Here is a 23,821-nt window from a genome sequence, read left to right on the forward strand (position 1 = left end):
TCATCTGAGTGGCTGGAATGGCTATCACCACATTCACTCCAAGGCTGCCCAGAAGGACTGAAACATAACGCCCCAATCAGAAAATTAACCATGTTGCTCTAAGAATTGACCAAATCAATCACATTCTCTGAGAGCTTACGTAGAATAGTAGTTCCGTGCATAAAATGCATGTCATGAAATTCCTAGTTCAAAGATCCTCTCTTCTATGAATTAGGTAGGTGTCACTAGGGGCATTACTTGTAAGGTTCAGCCCCCCTCTGGGGATGATAATGTTGCTGTCCCACCTTACAGAGCTGTTGTACACATTACCAATAATACAAACATACAAATGATTATATAAATGATAAGTGTAACAATAACACTGCCATGACTTCATTGTTACTTTCAGGTTCTTAAATGCCAGCATTATAGGTAACTAGCTGGTGGCATGTGCCCAAATGCTGCTGTCTTTTTGGACTTAAAAATGAACACGTGTGGAATTTCCTCCTTTGTACATCTACAACAGAGCAACAAATCTTGCCAACTATTTTTATTTTTTATCCTTTTTATTATTTTCTAAATGAATAACTCTTCAAAGGCAGAATAGCATTATATAGTCGACTAAAAAGGGAGCATTTTCCTCTCAATCCTACACTTTGGAAAAACAGGGCATTCTAAATTTTAAAACTGCAAGCCCCTTTCTCTCCAAGATTTCTGGGAAAAGAAAAGGGAAACAACTGTGGTACCTTTGGAATTAGCCAAGCTTTCCCGTGGTGCTTGCTCACTTGGGGATCACTAAGAAAGAAAAGAGAGAGAAGGAAGAATTAAAATCAATTGTTGTTATGGCTAACACACCCACGGTCGATGCCATTTGCTCACTGACTGGCAACATTCTTTCCGAGCATGTGTTATTATCTCCCTAGGAGTTTCCGGAAACCTGTCCAGACTCCTGAAGAACAGTAGTGTGAACCATGCTCCTGCTTACACAAGCGAACCAAGGTAACAATTGTTGATCAAATGTGTTGAAGTGCAACCCTGTGATAATTTGGCTTGATTCATGATATCTGTATGCGCTTACCCTTCCCCCCAGGGGAACTCCGGGGGAGTTTAGTCTCACAGTAAGGATTATGCTGCAACGCTAAACCATGGCACGTCGTTTACAGTGCCATCTTAAACAGAGTTACAGCCTTCTAAGCTAATTGACTTAGAAAGGTGTAGCTCTGTTTAGGAAGGCACAGACAGCTTAGCTTAAGTGCTGCTGTCTTGCCACAAAAAGTAAACCTCCCAGATATTTGCTTCCTACTGTCATAAACAGTTCCTATACTTTTAAATCCACAACTAATCAGCAGGATCAAGTCACTTCTCCCTCCTTCTCTCACCATCTGCTTGCTCAATAGCTACATGCATGAAATGACAAAAATGCTAATTTTACCAAATTGATGCTCCGGGTCCTTTCTGAAGCCGACTCTTTCAGTTACCTAAGAGGGGTGCCACAGGGGAGCCTCTGATTTGTGGGCTGGCCTACAGGTGCCTTGACTGAGGAATACTATCAGAGTATGAGGAATATTTTAAAAAGTAGTGACTGGTTGCGTTCTATAGAATCCTGTAAACATTTCATTGCTGGACGGCTCAAGAGCACCCTAAGTGAGCAGATGAATATTTGGACGAGCCTCAATCACACAGCTAAGTGAAGGATTTTCTAGTATGTTGAACATTTTGTGTTTAGCTTCTAATGACTAGTATCTTGCTTTTTTCTCAAAACCAGCATGGCTTTTGGATTAAGCAGCTTTGTGGCTGCTGAGGTTACTCCAATCAGACCCCTGAAATATGGGTTGCTGACTCCTTCTTGGGGGCTGTGGGGAGAGAGGGGGGATAGTGAGAGGGAGCTCTTTAGGAATATGACCCTAAAAAATCTAGCCTCCAAAGTTATTATTTCTCCTAGGACAGGGGTCTGCAACCTGCGGATCTCCAGATGTCCATGGACTACAACTCCCATAATGCTGGCAGGGGCTGATGGGATTTGTAGTCCATGAACATCTGGAGAGCCGCAGGTTGCAGACCCCTGCCCTAGGGGAATAGATCATGGTAGCCTGGAAATCAGCTGTAATTCTACATGAAATCTGTGCCTCGCCTGCAGATTGGTAACCCTTCATCCTCGAGCCTTTAGGCCTCCCTGTTCTTTGCACCTATTCTACTTTGTTTGGATTCCTGGGTGCTCCGACTGCCAGTGACATCCAGTACGGAGATCAATGACAGAAATTCCTGTCTCTGTGAGCCCAATTCAGGGACAACCAGAGCTCATTAAGTCAGAGCTCACTTTCATGAGCGCCCTGGTGACATCCACCCCTAACACTGTAGTTTCCCTTCATGGGCAATTCAGTCTAGCACAGGGGTCCCCAAACTTTTTAAACAGGGGGCCAGTTCACTGTCCCTCAGACTGTTGGAGGGCCGGACTAAAAAAAACTATGAACAAATTCCTATGCACAAATGATGGTAAAATGTTTGATTTCACCTTTCAGCCTTTCTGTCATGGTCTATTTTTAGAACAGTGACCAAAGTATGTCAAGTACAGGGTGGGCTCCAAATATTGTTGGGGAGGCTGTGGAATACCTTCCCCTGTAAAAAAAAAGCAGAACTTTCCCAATGAAACATTCCATCCTAACCCAGGGACAAAATCTTCCCGTGGGTTCTTTCCTCCCTAGAAGCCAGCGAGCGATTCGCCAGCCTGGCTGATGCCAATGGGAGTGAGGCGGAACAGAAAGCCTGAGAGCAACCCATGGAGTAGCCGAGAGGGAAGGGCGGAGCAGGCGTTGCCACATGTAAGGTTTCCAACTCTGGGTCAGAAAATGCATGGAGATTTGGGGGTGCCATCATGTAACTGCAATCAAAGGCCATTGGGGCCAGTTCCTCCTCTCCCTCGAGCCCCCACTGCACATGAATGGAGCCATCGCTGCCATGCCTGGCGGGCCGGATAAATGCCTTCAGGGGGCCACATTTGGCCCCCGGGCCATAGTTTGGGGACCCCTGGTCTAGCAGTAACGACCACAACTGGAGGCAAAGAGTGCTGCTCCACAGCGGTTACTGCTTGCCTTCACCCTACAAAAGCACTTGATAGAATCTTTGTGGAGGAAACACAGCGCTCTGGTCTATCCCATGGGTATATGTCGACAGCAAATGTCTCCCCAGGCGCTGACAGACAAAGCTTGGCAGTGGGCTGTTTGAGGCCCCAGGCAAGTTGATAAGACTCACGGGACACACATGATAAAAAGAAGGCAGTGTGATGGCAGCGCCAGGAACAATTTCATTACCAAATCGTCATGTCTGCCAAGGTAAATTCAATCGCCGTTGTTGAAGGATTTCCCTGAGCCAAAATTCTTGCGAATGGCATGGAATGCAGCAGGGAACTGCACTGTCAAGTAGTTCTGCAACCAACTGTTGCAGATAGGTCAGTTAACAAGAGAGCCCTAAGACAGCAATCGGTGACATCCATGACAGTGGAACCAGAATGGTGGGTTCGGAGCTGAATGCAGGCAGCTCAGGCAATAAAGGCCACGTCTTCATACACAGTGTTGCTTCCAACTAGAGCAAGGAAGAGCCTGTCTTCTCCAAGCCTAGGAAAGTAGTTGGTGATTAATGGAGCTGTTGAAGGAGTCTCCACTACTGCTGGCTTATTGCAGTTTGGCATGTGCATTGCACAACTTGGGACAAGGGGCTCTTTGGAGCTGGGTAAAGTCCAGAGAAGGAGCACAGGAGAAGAGGTTGCTGGGGGCTGGTGATTCTTGAGCACCCAGCAGTGCAGGCATGAGACACACTATGATTTAGTCCAAGCTTTGCACACATTATGAAGCTATATCGAAGAGTTGGCTTTCCCTTCCATATGAGTACATTTTGTTCTGAATTTTATATCACATGAGGATTCTCATTGGACCTTCAAAGCGGTTAATTGATATAAAGAGGAACTGCAGTGGGATCCAGTATGATCCAGACATCATCATCATCATCATCATCATCATCATCATCATCATCATCATCATCATCATCATCATCATCATCATCATCATCATCATCATCATCATCATCATCATCATCATCATCATCAAGGCATTTGATGTAAACCAGACAAAAGATAGCTTGGACAAGTCTTAAAGAAAGAAGCACTCAAACACGTACCTCAACAGCCATTTCATTACCTGTATAGACATATACTGCGCACATAAATTTCAGGCTGAAATTCTCCCGTGAAGGAACCTGTCAGAGACTCAGGCTTCAGTCAGCAAATGATGGGCAAAACAGGGGAAAGGTTGGAGAATGGCTGAACAGTCACTCTATTCTTAGACTTCTGGCAAGACTCCTGCTTGTTAGGTCTCAGACCTTGAATCAATAAACGAACTCTGTATTGTTGATCAGCAGCATTTATTGGTAGGCAACAGTGCACCCTGGCTTTTGTTAGCCCCTTTATCCAAAAGTTGACTTCCCCTCCCATTTCCCCAAAGAATGTGAGAAAGAGTTATTTTGGAGCTTAGGTGCCCCAAGGTCGGTGACAGAGAGAGATAAAGTCACCCGGCCGCCTGCTATCACAGGCAAATGGAAACATCCTGTTTCCCATGGGACCAAAAGTGTCAGGGGTGAGCCTAGTTATCTACTCGGCATGTGAAGCCATAAAACAAAAATCAAGGAAAGAATGTCCCATTGCAGCAGTGGTAACAAATATCTTGGCTTGGCTACATATATCTTGTAGTGATTATATTGAGGTAGGAATGCATCTCAATCAACTAGATACAATCACCACCAATATATTTTGTAACAACTACACTGAGCTAGGAATGCATCTCAGTCAACGAGGTGCAATCCCTGATGCTACCTCATTCACACCCATTATACGTGCCTCTGTGACTGGGCTGGTAACTAGTAATATCCCTTGAGGATTTCACTTGAGAAGACAGTTACTAGAATCTCACGTCTATGATTTGGGCTGTGAATTTAAACATACAAGCTTGCTTCCATGCTTTTGACATAACTGAGCTCGGAATAGACCTTGTTTGTCCAAGGCTATAGAGAGAAATCTACGACACAGCTCAGAACTGAGTGTAGCATTCTAAGATTTCCTAAACATTCACCTGAAAAATTGGGCAACATCAGCGGTTTCTCAGGTGGATTCATTCATTTTATTTTAATTATTTCTACCCTGCCTTTCTATTCCAACCAGACACTTGAGACAAGTTGCAAATCCTATATAATAATTAAAAAAACATTATACAACTATCTACCTGTATGCTTGTCTTAAAACAATAATCACCAGCGTGAAGGCAGGGATTTCTAAAGACCCAAAGACCTACATTGGGAGCCTCAGAGACCAAACCAAACAGCACCTTTGCCCATTGCCCTTTCAACTACTCCTGCTAAGTCCCACCTTCTGTCCCCTTCCTTTTATTATTCCTAAATTAATTTTGCTGTTTTATGAAATTCATGAGCTCAAATTAAACGGCCATATAACCTGCTCCCACCCACCTCTTTCCTATTTTTGTCCCTCTCCATACACAAGCAACAGTTGAAGAGTTCCTTTATGGGCCATTAAAAGCTTAATGTTTAATTTATCGGTACATTCTCAGGTGGGTGGGTTGGCTGGTCACAAAGTCAACACTTTTAATTAAATGAAGAGAGCTTTTGCACAGAAAAGAGGCCATGTTTTCATCAGCTGGTTAGGGACCCACTGTGGTGAGAATTCGGCTCAGACAACGTGGACAAACAGTGCTCTTCTCACTAGCTGCACATGGCATGACAAGCTGCCTGCCTGTTTGCAAGCAGACGTGCAAGAGGCTCTGCAGGAACTTTCCCTGCCGACCGCAATTGGCTACCTCCACATCAAGGATGCCTCTGATGGTCTGGCTCAAGACCTCATGGCTCCCATGGGGCTATCTCAGTTTGTGTCTAGTCCAACATACTCAGCTGGACATGCTGTTGACCTGGTCTTTTGCGATGGGATGGATTGAGGATGATCCGTAAGTTGGGGGACTTAATATTTGTCCTTTGTCATGGAGAGATCACTGTCTGGTGAGTTTTGGGCTTCAGATGCTACCCCCACACACAGGGCAAGGATGGGGGACCAATTAAGATGGAGGACGATGGAATCCCAAAGATTCTTGAGAGCTCGGGGGGGGGGGATTTTCCTGGTGACCTGGTTGGTGCTCCTGTTGAGGCCTTGGCCTCAACTTTGAAATGGTTAGAATGAAGAGGGTCATCGACATGATTGTTCGTGAGGGCCCCCACCCTACTAGGAGAGACCATCAGGCCCCATGGGATACTGGGGAGCTGAGGAGAATGAAGCAGAGAGCTGGACTAGATGGACTCTGGTCTGATCCAGCTGGCTTGTTCTTATGTTCTTATGTTCTTAGGAGGGGCGACAGCTTGAGTGTAAGTGGCAGAAATCGTGTTGCAGATCTGACCAGACACTGGTGAGAGCTAGTGGTAATGGCAGCAGCAAAGAAGGTATATTACTCTGCCCTCATTGTGTCCACAATTAGCTATCCAGAGTTATTTAGGGTGGTGAACTGCTTACTGTCCTCTGATCAAAGGACAGTGGCCAGAATGCTCTGGCAACTGCTGTGACTATTTTGCTGCACACTTTAAGGATGAAGTTGCTCAGATCTGCATAGGATTGGATTCCTCTGTTGAACAGTGTCCTGTGGAGGTGTCCAAAGCACCACCTGATCTTGTTTTGTTGGATCAATTTCAAGTTTTGAGGTCTGAGGATGTAGACAAGCTGTTTACAGGGATGCAGTTTACACCTCTGGACCCTTGTTCATCCCGGCTAATAAAAGTTAGCTGTGTGGGGTTGGCCCAGTGGGTTCAGGAGATAGTGAATGTCTCTTTGAGGGAAGGGGTAGTGCTGGTGCCTCTTAAAGTGGTAGTGGTCCATCCACTTTTGAAGGGGTCCTGTTTGGACCCTATGGAACTGAGCAGCAATTGCCCATTGGCCAACATTCCATTTTGGGGCAAGGTTTTGGACACAATGGGGGCTGCTCAACTGCAGATGTACTTGGGGGAAACTGATTTTCTGGACCCATGTCCAGGTGGCTTGAGGTGTGGCCATGGCACAAAAACAGCCTTTGCCGCCCGGATGGATGATCTGCCCTGAGAACGAGACAGGTTTACTGCCTCTGAACACAGAGGTGCTCTTTATATAGAGGTGCTTGTAGCCACTGATAGACCTGTCTTCCATTAATCGGTTTGAAACTTTGCTAATGAGGGTGATTCAGCAGTGGAATTGTTCTCTGTGTGGGATGCACCTGCCAAGCCCACCTCAAGCTCCTTTTCTCTTCTGCAGCTCTTGTTGCTGTGGAGAATTCCACTCAAGATGTCTCTTATTTAACGAAGGTGTCTCTGACTGCAAAAGCCTCACTTCTTTAAATAATCCCTTATTTCAGAGCCCAGGTGCCAAACCCACAGTGGCTCTTGTTCTAGCCTGGTCACACCGGTGGCTTCTATTTCACTGGCTTGTTTAGACTATATGGCATCAAAGCTTTTAAACAAGTTGGCTATACAACAGGGGAGATAGGGTGGTAGAAAGATTAAAAAGGGGAGTGAATAGTTAAGAATGTTCTCATTTTCACGATACCAGTTTCACTTAACCAGTTTAAGTAATGTAAGCTTGCTTCTGAGACTTGCCAGGTTGGTTAAATAATTAAATCTCCATGAGCAGCAGTGGTGTAGGAGGTTAAGAGCTCGTGTATCTAATCTGGAGGAACCGGGTTTGATTCCCGGCTCTGCCACCTGAGCTGTGGAGGCTTATCTGGGGAATTCAGATTAGCCTATACACTCTCACACACGCCAGCTTGGTGACCTTGGGCTAGTCACAGCTTCTCAGAGCTCTCTCAGCCCCACCTACCTCACAGGGTGTTTGTTGTGAGGGGGGAAGGGCAAGGAGATTGTAAGCCCCTTTGAGTCTCCTGCAGGAGAGAAAGGGGGGATATAAATCCAAACTCTTCTCTTCTTCTTCTTTATTATGATACGAGAAGCCCACAGTACATGGTACCGAGTTGCTTGAGAGAGGCAAATGGGCCAATGCTGGACCAACTCCCTGACCAAGTTCTCAGTCCAGCAGAAACACAAAATGACAAGTGAGGAAATGAGATTGCTAATGTAAACTGTAATTGTCTGCCTTGTATGTGTAAGCAGTGAAATCAGTGATTACATGTGTATCTGGTGATGAGATCCAGTAACAGACCAGGAATTCTTTTGGAGGGTACTCTTATCCACTTGCTCAGTGGTTTTCCTAGATGTCACAGTGAGGAAAACTCTACCTTGGTGAAGCAGATCCATCTGGAATTATGCTGCTAAGGAAATTTAACATTCAAACTGAGATTTTCTTGTCTGGTGGTATCTCATCAGTTTCATGAAGCTATCCCATGTTATTGTGGACCCAACATATATGAAGAATCACAAGTTGTACTGATGTCAGCTGGGTTGACTTTTGACACCCTGGTGATAGGAAGCCCTGAAATGAGATCTTTGACAAAGTTGGGCTATTCCTGGCAGAGATTATTGGGGGGGGGGATGACACCCAGGGACAACACCTCCTCCTGGCGCCCCCCACCCCCATGCTTGGGGATGGACTTGGGGGCGGACTGGACGGCCCCCAATTCCCCCCGCTCAAACTCCATCAATGGGGCTGGCAAACTCCCTGCCTGGTTGGTCTTCTGCATCTTCCTGTTGCCAGGCCGAGGGGGGAAGGGGGGCTTCCGCAGGCCTGCCTGGCACTCCTTGGCCTGGCCCTGCCCTGCAACAGGAAGACACTGAAGACCAGGGAGGCAGTTGAGGGGCACCAGGCTGGACTGCAGAAGCCCACCCCCCGCTCAAACTATAGGCGGTACTCCTCTGATTCCTGGTCATGATATGGTTGACATGGGCTGGCACAGGTAAATAAAATGGCCTCACCTGAGGCTTATGGACCCTAATGGGATTTGGTATGCTCTGAAAATACATGGAGGGGATATTACTGATAACACTGTTGATGTTGTGATGGATGTACGGAATGGACTGCTACTCAGGAGTAAGCATCCAGCAGCAGCACTCATGATTCTGAACCAGGCTTCGTAGGCTGTGGTGGCAGAATTGTTCAACAGGACAAAACTGAATCTAGAGGAGAGACAAGTAATGCTTGCTGATAATCCTAGTACTCTGGATTCCTTCCTTTGGCAGGTGGGATAATAATTTCTCTGCCTGACCAGTTTAGAAACCTAGACATTCTGTTTTGACCGTGCTTTGCTCCTAGATGAGCAGGTGTACAAAATGAGTGGATTTTATCAGTCACTTATTATACAAGTTTCATCCTTTTCTGAAGAAGGGTCTTGCCATACCAATCCACATATCTGTAATCTTTGGTAATGTGCTTTGTGTGGGGTCACCCAGAAGCTCCGGCTAAAGAATGCTAAAGTCCCTTCTTCACAGATGATGGGAAATCAAAACTGTTATGGAGCAACTGTACCAGCAACCAATTAACTTCCAAGTCCCAAATAGTTCTTATCTTGAAAACCTCTAAGAGATGGAACTTGTATACCTCAAAGATGAACTCTGTTATGTTATCTCAAACAACATTGTTCGTATAAGACAAAAAAAAAATCTACAGAAAAGAGCAGGGCCTTTATTGTGCTTGTTCCAAGGCTGTGGAATGACCTCCCCCAAGGAGCGCTATAATGGATTGGTCCTTGTGGCTTTTCAGAGTGCTCAAAACCTCTCTCTTCCAAAAAGCCAAAATCTGCTGTGGACACTGTGTCCTTATATTGCAATGGTTGTTGATTGCATTGTATTTATAAATTAAATTGCTTTAGCTGGGTTTTAAATTGTTTTAGTTTGTTCACTTTATTTCCTTTATTGTTTATTTTCTATCGAAAGCTGCCTTGAGACTTGGAAAAGCAAAAGTTCAAATGATTTAAACAAACATATTGCTAAATATTAGCAAGGATGATCCAGGATGAAAAGTCATCAGGATTGGCTATCTCATGGACAGCAGAATCATGTCTAAACTATCATAGTTGATTATTTCTTTGTGTGTGTGATCACCAGTAGTTTCGGAAGAGACAAAAGAAACCTAAAATCTCCAGAGAGGTAACATATACATTTTCTGAATGAACACTAAATAATATTTTGCCACAACATGCATTAATAATTTATGGAACTTGTTGTAAAAATGTGTAATCACGGCCACTGGCCAATGTGGTCCTAGGAGACCCCCATTCTAACCTCCCTTGGCTTCCTGGGTGATTTGCTGTCCCTCTCTTTCAGTCTAATCTACTTCACAGGATTGTTTTGAGGATATAATAAAAAAGAAAAAAAGCATGTATATCACCGTGAGCTCCCTAAAATAACAAGTGATAAAAATGTGATCGATAAAAGGAGATTTACTATGAATACCTATTAGTTGTGATAGCTAAATGTAACCTTAAAAGGCACCATGTCTGCAGCCACCAGTTACTCAGCAAACAACACTGAAAGGCTGTCGCCTTCCTGGTATGCTTTTGGATTTCCAGAAGAGTCTGGAAACAAGATGCTGGACTCCCATGGACTGAGGCTAATACAGTAGGGCTCTTGTTTTTCTAGGGTGTCCATGTGCAGGAATGTGCCCATGTGCTGGGTGCCAATTATTTTTTTAAAAAAGCAGTGATCTTGCAAGGATAATACAAACATCCAAAATGCCAGAATCCATCATGCCCTAATACTTTGCATTAAAAGTGCAACTGGCAAGATATATAGTCAGTTTCAAGGAAATGTGCTCTTTCCTCGTATCATAGGCTTATATTCCAGTATATTCCAGAAGAAAGGCTGCTTCGTAAAAACTCTGTCCCTCCTTCCTGGCACTTCAGCTGAAGAAGGGAATTTGTAAGAGAAGGCGAGCATACTCAGAGTGTTCCTTTTCTATTAAAAAGCATTCTATATATCAAGACAAGACTAATATGTCTCAGGAAGCGATGCCAAAATGCTGAATCAAGAGCTGGTAGTTTGTTTAGCCCCAAATCCAAGTTCCTCCATGCCTGTTTACATTATCAGCCTTTGTTTTCTTTCATCCATCCAGAAAGAGTGTCTCCAAGCTGGACAAGCCAAGAAACTGACAGTGATAAACCATCTATCCTAAGGCATGACCCGAAGCTCACGCCAGGCTGGTGCTGCCCAGAAAAATGCCCTTGCAGATTTTGACAGACATTTCCTCCGTCCTTGGGTACTTTCCCCCGAGTGGGCAGACTTCTGTCGTTGTGGCAGGCACTCCAGGAAATGGCTGGCAGAGGAAACCAGGCAAAACTGCTGCATTTGTCCCTGGCAGCAGCTGCTCCCTGACACACACAAGGCAACTGGGACTTGCTCCCAAAAAGAATATAATTGCCCGGCCCAAATAAGGCCACAGTCTTCCTTTCAAAGGTAATCTCTTAAGGTCCCATTTCCCACACCCTCCCTCTTGACATGGATCCACTTTAATTATAAAGCTAAATAACAGGGGGGGGATTTGGAGGGTTCTTTTTTTACAAAAAGAAAAGATGGGGGTGGGAGAGAGGAAAAACCACACACAAAGCAAGTTTGCTGGGGCTGGCCATTGGCTCGTCAAGCTGGAGAACAGAGCAGTGATGGCACTGTGCCGCTCACTAAAAGCATGAGTGTCACTAAATCAATAATTCATTTACTTTAATGAGATAAGTACTTTGAAAACTAATTGCAAACCTGCTTCATTTACTCCAACCCCGGTTATGGGCCTTAATGTAAATCGCACAAGTGCCGCTGGAGGAAAGAGCTGGGGGAATCATGTGTCATCTTTCTCCCCTCTTCTAAGAAAGAAATATCTGTCACACACAAGAGAGCGCCTCTAAGTAACCACTTCAATCAATCAAGGCCCCCAGGAGAGCCCCCTGCCCCAGTGAAACATCCACACCTCAGAGAAGTATTCCAGGGCTGAGAAAAAGGGATATCCCAGGAGGAATGCAGTCTAAGGTCAGGAGAAGAGATCTTCATCCACTCCAGAGAATGAACGATGCTCAAGGGAGTACAATATAGCATCTGAGCACAGCAAGGCAGGCACTTGAGTAGACAGCGCGGCCGTGTGATGCTGTGTTAAATTAACATTTACTACCACACCTTGATTACAAATTACTGCACAACCGGCATGGCATAGGACAGCGCAAAAGATGCTGGAGAGCTGATCTAGAGAGAAAACTGGTACCCCAGTGGTGCCCTCTGGCATCTCCCCTGCAGACATGCAGTAGCTCACAAGAGCCTATTCACAATATCTTCTTCAGCAGTTGTGATTTCAACAATTTCCAAATGTACTTGGTGCTCACATGCATGGTACTGACACACATTGAACTCACACAGCAGATTTTAATACCCTTTCACAGCAGACCACCAAAGTTAGTCCAGGCTGAACAGTGAGGCAATAGCAGGCACGTCAGCCTGGCTGCATAGAATTGCTAAAAGAAACATACTCAGAGACAGGGAGAGAGGAATCCCACAACACTTGCTACAAGTAGTAGCTGGATTCATTACATCGCTAAGCATCACAGATACCGAGATGCAATGAACACCCTCAATGCTAGCTGCTTGGCGAGATAAAAGTCTGGCAAGTTCTAGCAAGGGACAATTTATTAGTTTCTTGTTAAAGAGCCCAATAAATTTCATAGTGCCTGCATGCCATTTTTAGAATTTGAAAGAAAAAAAATGAATGGATGATGTAGCAAAAAGGTTAGCCAGACAGAAATGGTTTTATTTAATAAAAAGATCATGGTCAGGGTGAATACGTGCTTTAGTTTGTATTATAATTTTTAAAGTTTGCATATTACATTAATTATAGCTGAGGTTCTCCAAGAATTCTGTTGGCAAGAGCATCGTTTCGATCTGATGAGAACGTCTTGGTGGACTGTGTTGTAGTCTTGCAATTTAAAAAAATGAAATAAAAATGTAAGAACTGATTCAACAGACCTGGGATGTTTATAAAGAAACATCTTACAACATTGTGCATTGGAGTAAGTTTTTGCATGCTCGGTGTTTCCTAAGCACGAGAACCCTATTCCTGTATAAATATACTCAGTAGCCAGGAAGAAACTGGAAGTCCATGGTTCAAAACTTATTAAAGCCAAAACCTCACTGCGTTACTTAGACAAGCTATTCTTTCCCCCCAGCCTCTACAGCTTTTCTGTTGTTTAGGGGCAGAAACAGCAACTTATCTCATAGGATAGTTTAGAAATGATGTATCAGAAGCATTTGAAACAGATCAAACATGATACACAAATTCTAAAGGGACAACCCAACCTCCTTTGCTGTCTGTAGCTTGCAAAAGAACTGAGTGTGCTCAATAACAAACAACAGAGATGGCATTCATGGGGATTTATAATTGTTTCCAATAACGTTTCTCTCAAGACTAGGCTACTGAACACTGAACGTGGTGTCTGTACATGTGGTACCCGTAATGACCACTCGTGTAGGGTGGGGTAACCCTCAATGAGATACCTCCGCTTTCTCGATGGCTCTCTTGGCATCTCCCTCATCCATGAAATTGCACATTATATGAAAATGGTTCCAAAGAGGAGAGAAAGCAATTGCTTGCTCTGAGGCTCATGGCCTTGAAAGTTGCAATTTCTAGGTGAATTCATAGGAAACACTTCCAGACAGTGGGGACCGCTGTGCAAGGGAGTTAGAAGATTTCGCTGCAATTTGTAGAATCTCAATCCAGTTTTAAATTTAACCAGGGAAGAAGAAACCTTGACATGCACAGTGGCGTTTTGATTTTAAAGTTGGTTCGCACGTGCAGGTAAATTCAGTGGATTACTGCATGTGAACTTTTACCAAGTACTGCTAATCTGTGCTTTAGTGGAAACAGAACAATACCAAAGTTTCAGGGTTTTTTTTGGGTGGTTCATTCTCATGCACGAGTCCCAGTCAGTGTATGAACCAATCATTGGATAATGCTTTTCACAGTTAGAGAGAACAGATAAGTAGAATAACATAATCACAGAGTTGGATGAGACCCCAAGGGCCATCAAGTCCAAACCCCTGAAATGTAGGAAAACACAATCAAAGCACTCCTGACAGATGGCCATTGAGCCTCTCTTTAAAAACCTCCAAAGAAGGAGACTCCACCACACTCTGAGGTAGTACAGTCCACTGTCGAACAGCCCTTACTGTCAGGAAGCTTTTTTCCCTAATGTTAAGGTGGAATCTCTTTTCCTTCACCTTGAATGCATTACTCCTGGTCATCTGAACCTGGGGCATTTACAAGAAGATACATTTAAAGAAGAAGAATTTGGATTTATACCCCCCCTTCTCTCCTGTAGGAGACTCAAAGGGGCTTACAATCTCCTTGCCCTTCCCCCCTCACAACAAACACCCTGTGAGGTGCACATGTGAACCTTAGCATGATTATTAACCATTTTGAATTGTCCCTACTGATGCCTAAGAGCCTCGGCAAAAGGCCTGGTTAGGTGACAGGCTCACAGGCCTATTATTATAAGGCACTGCAAAGAGAACAGGGGATGTGTTTGGAAACAAATTCAACCCCAAAGTCATCGGGCTGGTTTTAAGAGAAGTGGCATATAGTTCTGAAGCCAAAATCTTCACTTACAGCCTTGTCCTTCTCTGGCCATTCTCACTTGGAACCTAGGATCTCTGACTAGTAAGCAGACCCCACTCGCAATGCTATTCTGCCTCAGTTCTCTCAGATCAATCGGTGAGCACACGCTGAACTCGAAGAATTCTGAGCAGAGTGACAGCATTCAGACCGTTCACTTTGAGGAAACACAACTTTAAACAAAGCAGTACTCAGAGATAATAGTGGTTAAAAACAAGAAGACATCGAATAAAGAAGCAAGAAAGATAAGAAAGAAGCAATACTGGCAAAAGGAAAAAACGTGAAATGCAGACTTGTTCTATTTGCAATGCCTGAAGTCCTCATCAGTTCCCAGATTTCCCCAAAGGACTGTATTGATGTGTTGTTTCACCTATTCAAAAAACAAGTAGAGACATTTCCGGGGCCCAGCATCACAGAGGAAAGCTCTTTTGCAGTTTGGATAGAACAGGGGTCTGCAACCTGCGGCTCTCCAGATGTTCATGGACTACAAATCCCATCAGCATGGCCAGCATGGCAGGGGCTGATGGGAACAGTAGTCCACAAACATCTGGAGAGCCGCAGGTTGCAGACCCTGATAGAAGGATCATGTACGGTGGGGAGGAAGTGAGTAACTCCCTTTACTAGTTCAAAGTCTTCACAATATAAGTGCACTGAGCAATACGAGGCTCAGGCTTCTTTGTTTCAACCAAGCCCTGCTTTTAGTGGTCCATGTTTCAGAGGAGTCTCTTTCCCTGGCACATCCTGCACTCTGCTCACACGTTCTGAGCCTACTCAGTTGTTAGGACAGTACAGATTGCCAGGTGATATCCATTTGACAGAGATGGGGTAGAGATCCAGTCAGCCCAGGGGAAAACCTGATGTACTGCCCAGATTCTGACATGGATGCCAAAGCTTCTTTCTGACTGGAGTCTTAATGAGAAGAGAAACTCCATACAGGCTTTTTTGAGGGGACGGCCTATCTGTTCAGCAGCTGAGATGGAAAAATCTCATCCACCTACTTACCTTGCCTCATCTCCCCTGTCTGAGGCCTTTTCCATTACTACCGGTAAACACTGGAAAAGAACCAGGCCTGTTTAAGGCTTATAAATGTGTGAGTGTTCAGGATTCAACTCAGACTACTGGAATCTCATGCTGGAGCGATCAGTATTTGTAGAAATGAGGCATGGGTAGGTTTGTAATGGAAGGGAAAAAAAGAGGGTACAAAAAATCTGTGAAGAATGGTGGTGACTGGCATGTCATAGCAAAGGGGGCCTTCAAGAGAAACTACTATAGGGACACTGGGAATTGGCTAGTGATTAAAGCAAAGCTAAGGTCCTTAAATGCTCTGGGCAAAAATTCAGCCATACTCAGCCTCCAGTTGACTTCTAAGTGCACACACATACCCAATTTTTGCAGCAGCACAGTGCTGAACCTGGAATAGCCAGGGCATTGTTCACATGCCCCTCTGAGCAAATATATATGTTATATAAAATTCTCAGAAACAGAAAAAATGCACAGCTGTTCTCAGCCTAGCAGCGAGTTGCCTGAGTCTGCTAGCAGAAGCTCCAAAGATGTCTTTGCTGCTGCACCTGCCTTTGGCTGGGGGGGGGGGGGGAGAGGAGGAGAGGAAATCAATGAGTAACAAATCAGTTAATCACATGGGGCACTGGCAGGAGATGGGGACTGGGGTAAATTGATTAGGATCCTCAATAAGGTCGGTGTGGCTATCTCCTGTGAGGGCAGGGCCCCTTCATCATCACTTTATCTACACAAGGAGTTGATGAGTGATTTCAGCGCTCTGTGCAATGACTGCAGCGAGGGAACAAAAGCTCTGCCACAAGCTGTGCAAAAGTGAGCTGAAATCTCTTGTTTCCCAATTGATTCTTCACAGTAGACCCGCACCCAAACCACTAGCTCTCCATGATGAAGTCCGATGCAGAGTTAGACTCTTGTAAAGCAATTGGCTTCCAAGGACATAACTCTGCATCGGACTTCCAAGGAGGATGCCACTTGGATTTGGAAGGGGAAAGCGCTATCTTGGCCCAAAATGCATTTCTGCACGAATCAATTTGCTACATTACATAGCAAATAGTATGTCAGGATTCTGTTTGAAAGGATTCTTGTTTTGAGAGACTGATTTGATGTGTGGGTGCTCCACAGGCAGAGTTTTTATTAGCTTCGTTGTTTCCTGCCTGCCAGCCTGGAGTTAGAATTTCAGGACATTCACCAACATCAACCAACACCTCCCCAGGCTAGAGTTTATTTGTGTTTGCAAGAACTGGCTATCTGTATTCACTTTGCAACATACAAAACTATTTGGGACTAATACTGGAAAGCTGCATCACCAAACACCTGAGTCATAACATTTTGCAGCTAATAGTCTTCTGAGTCTGATGCTGGTAAAAAAAATGGTCCTGAAAACTGCTGAGAGTGCAAAAGTGATTAGAGAAAATGATATCAAGGAATGCATATTTCAAAAATGGACAGATTATAAAAATGTATGATGCAAGGGAGCCAGCAAGGGGCTTTTTCACATTACTATCTCTGGGGAGCCCAGAGGAAAACACAAACCTAAATTCCCAGTAATTTTCCCTACAGGTAAAAGAAGATTCATTCCAGAATGGCTGACCAAGGAAGAAGACTTTTAGAATTCCTATATAATATTTAACATGCAAAGGATACCGCCTTAAACGGATCTGTGTGTGCAAAATGAGAGACTATTATTTCTGAGCTGATTTGTGTACATTCTAAGCAAACCAAAACAAAAACACAAGCCAGAAAATCAGAATCTAATTTAGATGAAATTATGTAAATTAGGAATATTTACATGCAATTAGCTTTTCATACTTCCTCCATAGGCACAAGCGAAGATACTGAAGCGATGGCTGCCACTATACACACGACTGGCCTTGATTATAGTCGGGTGCTGCCTACTATATCTTAAGCAGCAAATTTAAAAAACAATAGTGCTAAACCAAGTATACTGTGAGTCTCAGGTTTTATTTATTTTTAGATGCAAGTTTCTAGTCCTTGTGGCTGTGAAGACAGATTTTCTCAAAAGTGTTTAGGTAGTGAAACTGGAGAAGCTGCAGAGATATCTGGACATGATATCCATGGCTCAGGGCAGATTGTTACTTCCAGAAGCTACTTGCTTCTACTTCCACTAGTCATGGTCATAATATGTTGGGGGCAATATTGAATAATTTGTGTCAACTGAAGAACTCTACTAACATTAAATTTTTGGCGGTACCCACTGATTTCTGAAGATTATGGATGAAAGGTTCAAACCCACAGGAATATAGAAATAACTGTTCTTTTGAAATGGAAACAAACATTTTACAATCTGGGGTAACCAGGGTAATTTTTAGCATATATAAGCATACATGTTGCGAAAACCATGAGAACCTGCTCTGTTTGCTTGTTGGCCACATGATATTCCTAGCAGCAAAGGAAAGAAGAGGGAAGCAACAGTAAAAAAGGAATCTGGGATTTGAGGCTCTGTTACAAGAAGCAGCCTGATGCAGGCAGACTGCCCAGGTTTTACTGTCCAGAGTCTGGTTTGCCGGTAGCATACACATGCAGCAGAGAGGACTAAGTAATCTGTGACGGAGACGGATCTTAATCCCGGTCACTGCCTACCAATCACTTATATGCACTAGCTGGAAATAGGCCAGCAAAACGAAAGTGAGGTATGAATACAAATAGACTGTATTCAGACACCATGAGCAAACCAGAGTTCAGCTGTGACAAGAACCCTGGTTTATTTTTGTCCAACCATGTCTGTTCATTCCCTCTCCCATGAGGGATCTAACCTCCCAATTCAGACACTGTTAGCAAACTGGGTCTAAAAGAAAACAACCCAAATGTACTGCAACATTCACATGCAGTTACTGTAACAAATTGGGGTTATAGCCTGGACACTTCTTAGGAAGTCTTCAATCTCACCCATATGCCCAAAGGCACTGAGGAAAGATGAAAGCCCCTGCAAACTTCTTATCTGGGTCTCCCATATCCTAGTCCAGGTGCTTGGGGAGTGGAACTCTACTACATAGCTGTTGGCCTAGAGGGTTCCCAAAGTATTGGAATGGATTAGGGTTAATCCCAATAAAATTCCAATACAATGGAAATGCTATTGGTGGGAGGAGGATCTGACCCCAAAAATGGGTTATCCTTTGTTATAGATGGAGTTGCACTCTCCTAAAGTAGTAGGTTTGTAACTTGGGGATGTTCTTGAATCTGGGCCCCTCCTGTTAGATGAACAGGTATCAGTGGTGGCCAAATAAGCCTTTCACTTATTCTGGCTGCTGAAACATCTGTGGCCCATCCTAAATGGAATAGATCTTTCCACTGTGGCACACGCTGTGGTAACATCTAGATTAGATTACTGTAATGTGCTCTACATGGGGCTGCCCTTGAAGACCATCTTGACCAGAGTGGCCTGTAGGGATCATATCACTCCGATCTTGTTTCAGCTGCACTGGCTTCTAATTTGTTTCTGGGCTCAATTCAAGGTGCTTGTGTTGACTTTTAAAGTCCAGGACATCCTGGAACCAATATATCTTAAGGATCACATTATCTCTTACGAACCTACCCATATTCTCTGGTCATCTTTGAAGGCTCTGCTTTAGTTGCCCTCACCATCTGAAGCTAGACAGAGGGTAACCTGAGAAAGGGCCTTCTTGGTCATGGCACAAAAACTTTAAAAGTCCCTCCATGGGGAGAGTCTTCTACCTCCCTCTTATTTTTGTGCCAGCAAGTGAAGACTTTTGCCAGCATAATGTTCCATCTGGGATAATGTTTACTGGCTTTTCCTTCAGAGTTTATGTATAAGTTTTAATTGAATCATTTTGTTATGTTTAATGTGTTTTTAATTGCTCAAATGTTGTAATGTTTTTATATTCACTGCCTTGAGGACCCTGATCAGTTGGCAAGTCAGCATAAAAATGTTTTAAATAAATATATTATGCCCACTAGCTAGGGTGCAGGAAGAAGTACAATGACAAGGAAGAGGGATCCTATGCAAATACAGGATGATGCCACATCTTCAAATTTAATTAAAGATCTATTTCAGAAAACTGACGTATAAAAACTGTGCAAGATCACAAGAGTCGTATCAGCCGTCGTTCCATCTTATATAAACACCAACAGCAGACTGTGTTTATTTATTTTTTTTAAACTCAGCCAGTCCGGACACCATTCTAAGAACTGTTTTCTTCCTTATACTATTTGTTCCCTGAGCTCCTATCAGCAAGAGATTCTCAGCCTCTTACTGGCATACTGCATGACAGAGCAGGAGCGGTCGGTGATAGGAAAGGGCTTTTATCAGAAATACAAATCCGTTGTAAAATTGATTGGAAACAATAGTTAGAAAACCCAACAGCCCAGAGTGTGCAGGGATTTGGCTGGGAGCGAGGATTTTGAAAGTGCTGTGGGATCCAAGACACAAAGGATGAATAAAATACATGGAAAACTTCCACACAGAAATCTTTCACCCTTAAGGGATTCACTGATGCATTACTTTAAAGAGAGAAGGAAAGAAAGGCTTTCTCTCCCCCCACCCTTTTTTTTTTGCTCTCTGTGGCTTAATTTCATCTCAGAATGGAGAAGTACAAAAGCAAATTGAAATAGCTTTTTGTGCCCAACCAGGGACACTGCTGCCTTCTTCAAACTGGCACTAGCCTTGTTTCACTAGCAACGTTGCTCCCATTTCCTGCCTTTGGAATAGCCTTGTCTTATGTATGTTAGATTAGTAGATGCACCATCAAATAGTGCTCATTCTTTATTCTGGTTTTTTTTTTGGTTATTGATTCTTGTCCTCTCTTTGTAATACTATTGCCAGTGACTTTAGAATCAGTATATTAGGCTCCCTCTCCTACACTGTAGAGCAGTTTTTACCTCTCACTGACTCGTAGTATTTCTTATTCATAAAGGGTTTTTTAAGCAGGATAGATAGTGTGACAGCACAGTGAAGAAGATGGCTCATTGTACTGTACAGTGGGGAAGACCATAAAACTAACAAGTGGTGGAGAACCCTTTTAAGGGCAACAAGTAGACGGCATTTTCATAGCATTGACCCTCCACACACTATGCAACATGATTAGGAATCTCTCCCTAGAAGACAAATATCTCCAGCAGCATATGGTTTAGTAAAATGTAGACTTCTTGACAAAGTGAAACAGAAACTCGGTGATGCAGCTAGGAAAATCTGTTCCCCACTGAACTAAGGAATAATGCCATGTTTCCCCGAAAATAAGACAGGATCTTATATTAATATTTGCACCAAAAGATGCATTAGGGCTTATTTTCGGGGTAGGGCTTATATTCGGGGAAATACAGTACCTTCACAATTCATTAAGGCAGGCTCTCAGCAACCTGTTGCTTCCCCTGTCACGTGTGACACAAGTTGCATTCGCATTGGCAGGGAGCACAGGGCATAGTCCTCGACTGTGATCTGTAACTACCTGGTAGAGCTTATTTTTGGTGGAGGGCTTATATTTTTAACATCCTCCAAAAATCATGAAAAATCATGTTAGGGCTTATTTTCAGGGTAGGGCTTATTTTCGGGGAAACATGGTACCAAGCTTAGATGCCCACAGTGAATATCTCTAAGAAGAAGAGTTTGGATTTATATCCCCCCTTTCTCTCCTGTAGGAGACTCAAAGGGGTTTATAATCTCCTTGCCCTTCCCCCCTCACAACAAACACCCTGTGAGGTTGGTGGGGTTGAGAGAGCTCCGAAAAGCTTTGACTAGCCCAAGGTCACCCAGCTGGCATGTGTGGGAGTGCACAGGCTAATCTGAATTCCCCAGATAAGCCTCCACAGCTCAGGTGGCAGAGCGGGGAATCAAACCCTGTTCCCCCAGATCAGAGTGAACCTGCTCTTAGCCACTGCTCTTAGCCACTATGCCATTGTATCCCAGTAGCGACATGCCTTCACATTATCCAGGTTCAATGTTCTCCATTCAACTGTTATGTCTGAAAGATTTTGTATGATTCCCTACTCAGCTAGATTCTGCCCCAGTAGGCAAAGCTGAATTGAAACTATTTCACATGTGTTTTTTCTACTTTCTACTGTTCTTTTTATGCTATATTTGTGTCTGTTTTATTACTCTCTTCTTCTTAATTGGAAGGGCTATCTATGTTGCATATTTTGCATGGCAACAAAAGTATTTGATTTGATTAAAAAAACTCTCATCATGTTGCAGTCAATACAGGTGTGGTAGTAATTATGTGCTCTGCTTAATCTAGCTAATCTGGAGCGTTAACCTCAGCATTTCTGTTTCCAGAACACTTGACTGAGCCATCTAGTAATGTTTTTGATTAAATATGTGCATCTCAGCAAGTATCTCAGGTGAGGCCTGTCTCAAATGCTTTTTATGATGAGATTAGGTCTGAATGCAGATAAGTCCCCTCAGCACAAGACAGTAAACCAAGCAAGCAGGCAGGCTAGAGGTATTTCAAGCAGGTTTATGCCTGGCCAGGCTGAAGTTTGCTAATGTACAGTGGGGAACTGGTTACTTCCCTCAGCCACAAGTTGCCCTGATAGAGAGAAGGTAGAAATGAAGTAGGTTCTATAATGAACCAGTGGTACTAGATTACATCTCCCATATCACTAGACTTCCCAGGATAGGGGGATTATATAATGTTGTCTGATAACAAGGCAGATGATTGGTTCATCTCATTCAGTATTGTCTACTCTGGTTTGTAGCGGCTTTCCAGGATTTCAGGCAGAGAGTGGCCTTCCCTAATATCATGCCAGTGATTGAAAACATCCCTACCCATTACGTGGGTTGTCAATACCCTAGCTGCAGCTTCCAGTAATCCCCTCTTGCACTCAGTTGCACAGTAAGAAATTCAAGCGTGGCGGATCCTGATATATATATCAGGAGGCAAAAAAGCAGGAGGCAAATATATATATATTTGCCTCCTGCTTTTCATCTGCTGTGGGCAGAACTTTTTAAAGTGAAAGATTCAATGCAGAGTGTAAACTCAGAGGGCCTTCAAGCACACATCCACCCAACTCTAGGAACGGAATTCAAGGTAACATGGAAGGAGGAAAATGTGACTACTGAAGACATAGTTCCAAAAGGTGAACTCTCTGTTTGTTGAAGTAAAATTGATCAGCAATCTTGGGGCACTAAATACTAACTGTTGAAGCGATTCTTCTGACTGTATGATGAAATCACAACCAAAGGGCAGGATGGGGCCATAGCGCAGTGGCAGAATATCTGCTTTGCATGCAGAACTTCCCCAGCTCAATCTCTGGCATTTCTAGTTAAAAAGACCAGGGAGCAGACACTGTGAAAGACCTCTGCCTGAAACCCTGGAGAGCCACTGCCAGTCAGAAAGACAATACTGGGCTTGATAGACCAATGGTCAGCATAAGACAGCTTCAAGTGTTCAGAGGCATTTTTGTACTGCATACCAACCAAATGTTCTGGGCTCAAATAGTTGGTCTAGGCAATATATATATATATTAAAAGAGAGGACGAGGAAAATTCCAGATGTTACCACAGAGGAATTTTGAAATGTTTCATTTAGACCCATTCAGGGATAGTGCCTAAAAATTTGATACTGAGTCCTAAAAAATTCATGCCTGTACAAAGGAACATGAAATCTACCACCCACCAACTCCCAGCCCTGGATACAAAGACTTTCCGGACTAATCCTTAATATTTGTGTATGTGTGTGAGTGCATAAATCAGCCTCATTTTCAGACGAACGATGGACTGAAACCCTATCTTCCATTCAAGATCCTACATATCAAGAAACAACATAAATAAATTCACCGAATCTTCAGAGGAAAAAAAGTGAGTAAGGGGTTTCAAAAAAATAAAGATTAAGAGGAACATGACTCCTGTTTAAGTCTATAGCAAAGACAGATCAGGCGGAAATATTTCAAATTAAACTCAAATTAATCAACCTATTTCTCTATAAGAGAACCTACACAGAATAACTTGCCAGGGCCTTTTAGAAACTGGAAAATAACTGACAGTACTTTATGAATTTGAGAAAGTTGCCCCAAATAACAAAAATGCACATTTAAATTATCTATCTGAAAAAACTCTGTAAGAATAGCTGAGCTGGGGAATACAATTCCCAAGAGAAGCATTGGTATTTTTTAATACTGGAAGGGATTGTTTTGTTTTGTGTTTTTTTGCTGGGGGCGGGGGGAGGTATGTGTGATTAATATTGCTAAGAGATGATTTACATTTTATTAAAATCTTCCCTTAGTGCAGAAAAATGGACCTAGATGATTTTT

At 43.5% G+C, this 23,821-nt stretch overlaps 1 protein-coding gene across 6 annotated transcripts in view; it reads right to left on the minus strand.

The window, feature by feature from the left end:
* RBFOX3 (RNA binding fox-1 homolog 3) overlaps positions 1 to 23,821 on the minus strand; it is a 402,764-nt gene that overhangs the window by 101,557 nt on the left and 277,386 nt on the right. For 3 of the 6 annotated variants that reach the window (XM_048491462.1, XM_048491460.1, XM_048491459.1), the window contains one exon: positions 726 to 774. The exons of the other annotated variants lie outside the window; for them this stretch is intronic. The gene's annotated coding sequence lies outside the window, so the exon portion shown is untranslated. The remainder of the gene's footprint in view (positions 1 to 725; positions 775 to 23,821) is intronic. 6 annotated transcript variants of the gene reach the window in all.

Source organism: Sphaerodactylus townsendi, linkage group LG03, assembly GCF_021028975.2.
Source record: "Sphaerodactylus townsendi isolate TG3544 linkage group LG03, MPM_Stown_v2.3, whole genome shotgun sequence".
Lineage (NCBI taxonomy): Eukaryota > Metazoa > Chordata > Lepidosauria > Squamata > Sphaerodactylidae > Sphaerodactylus > Sphaerodactylus townsendi.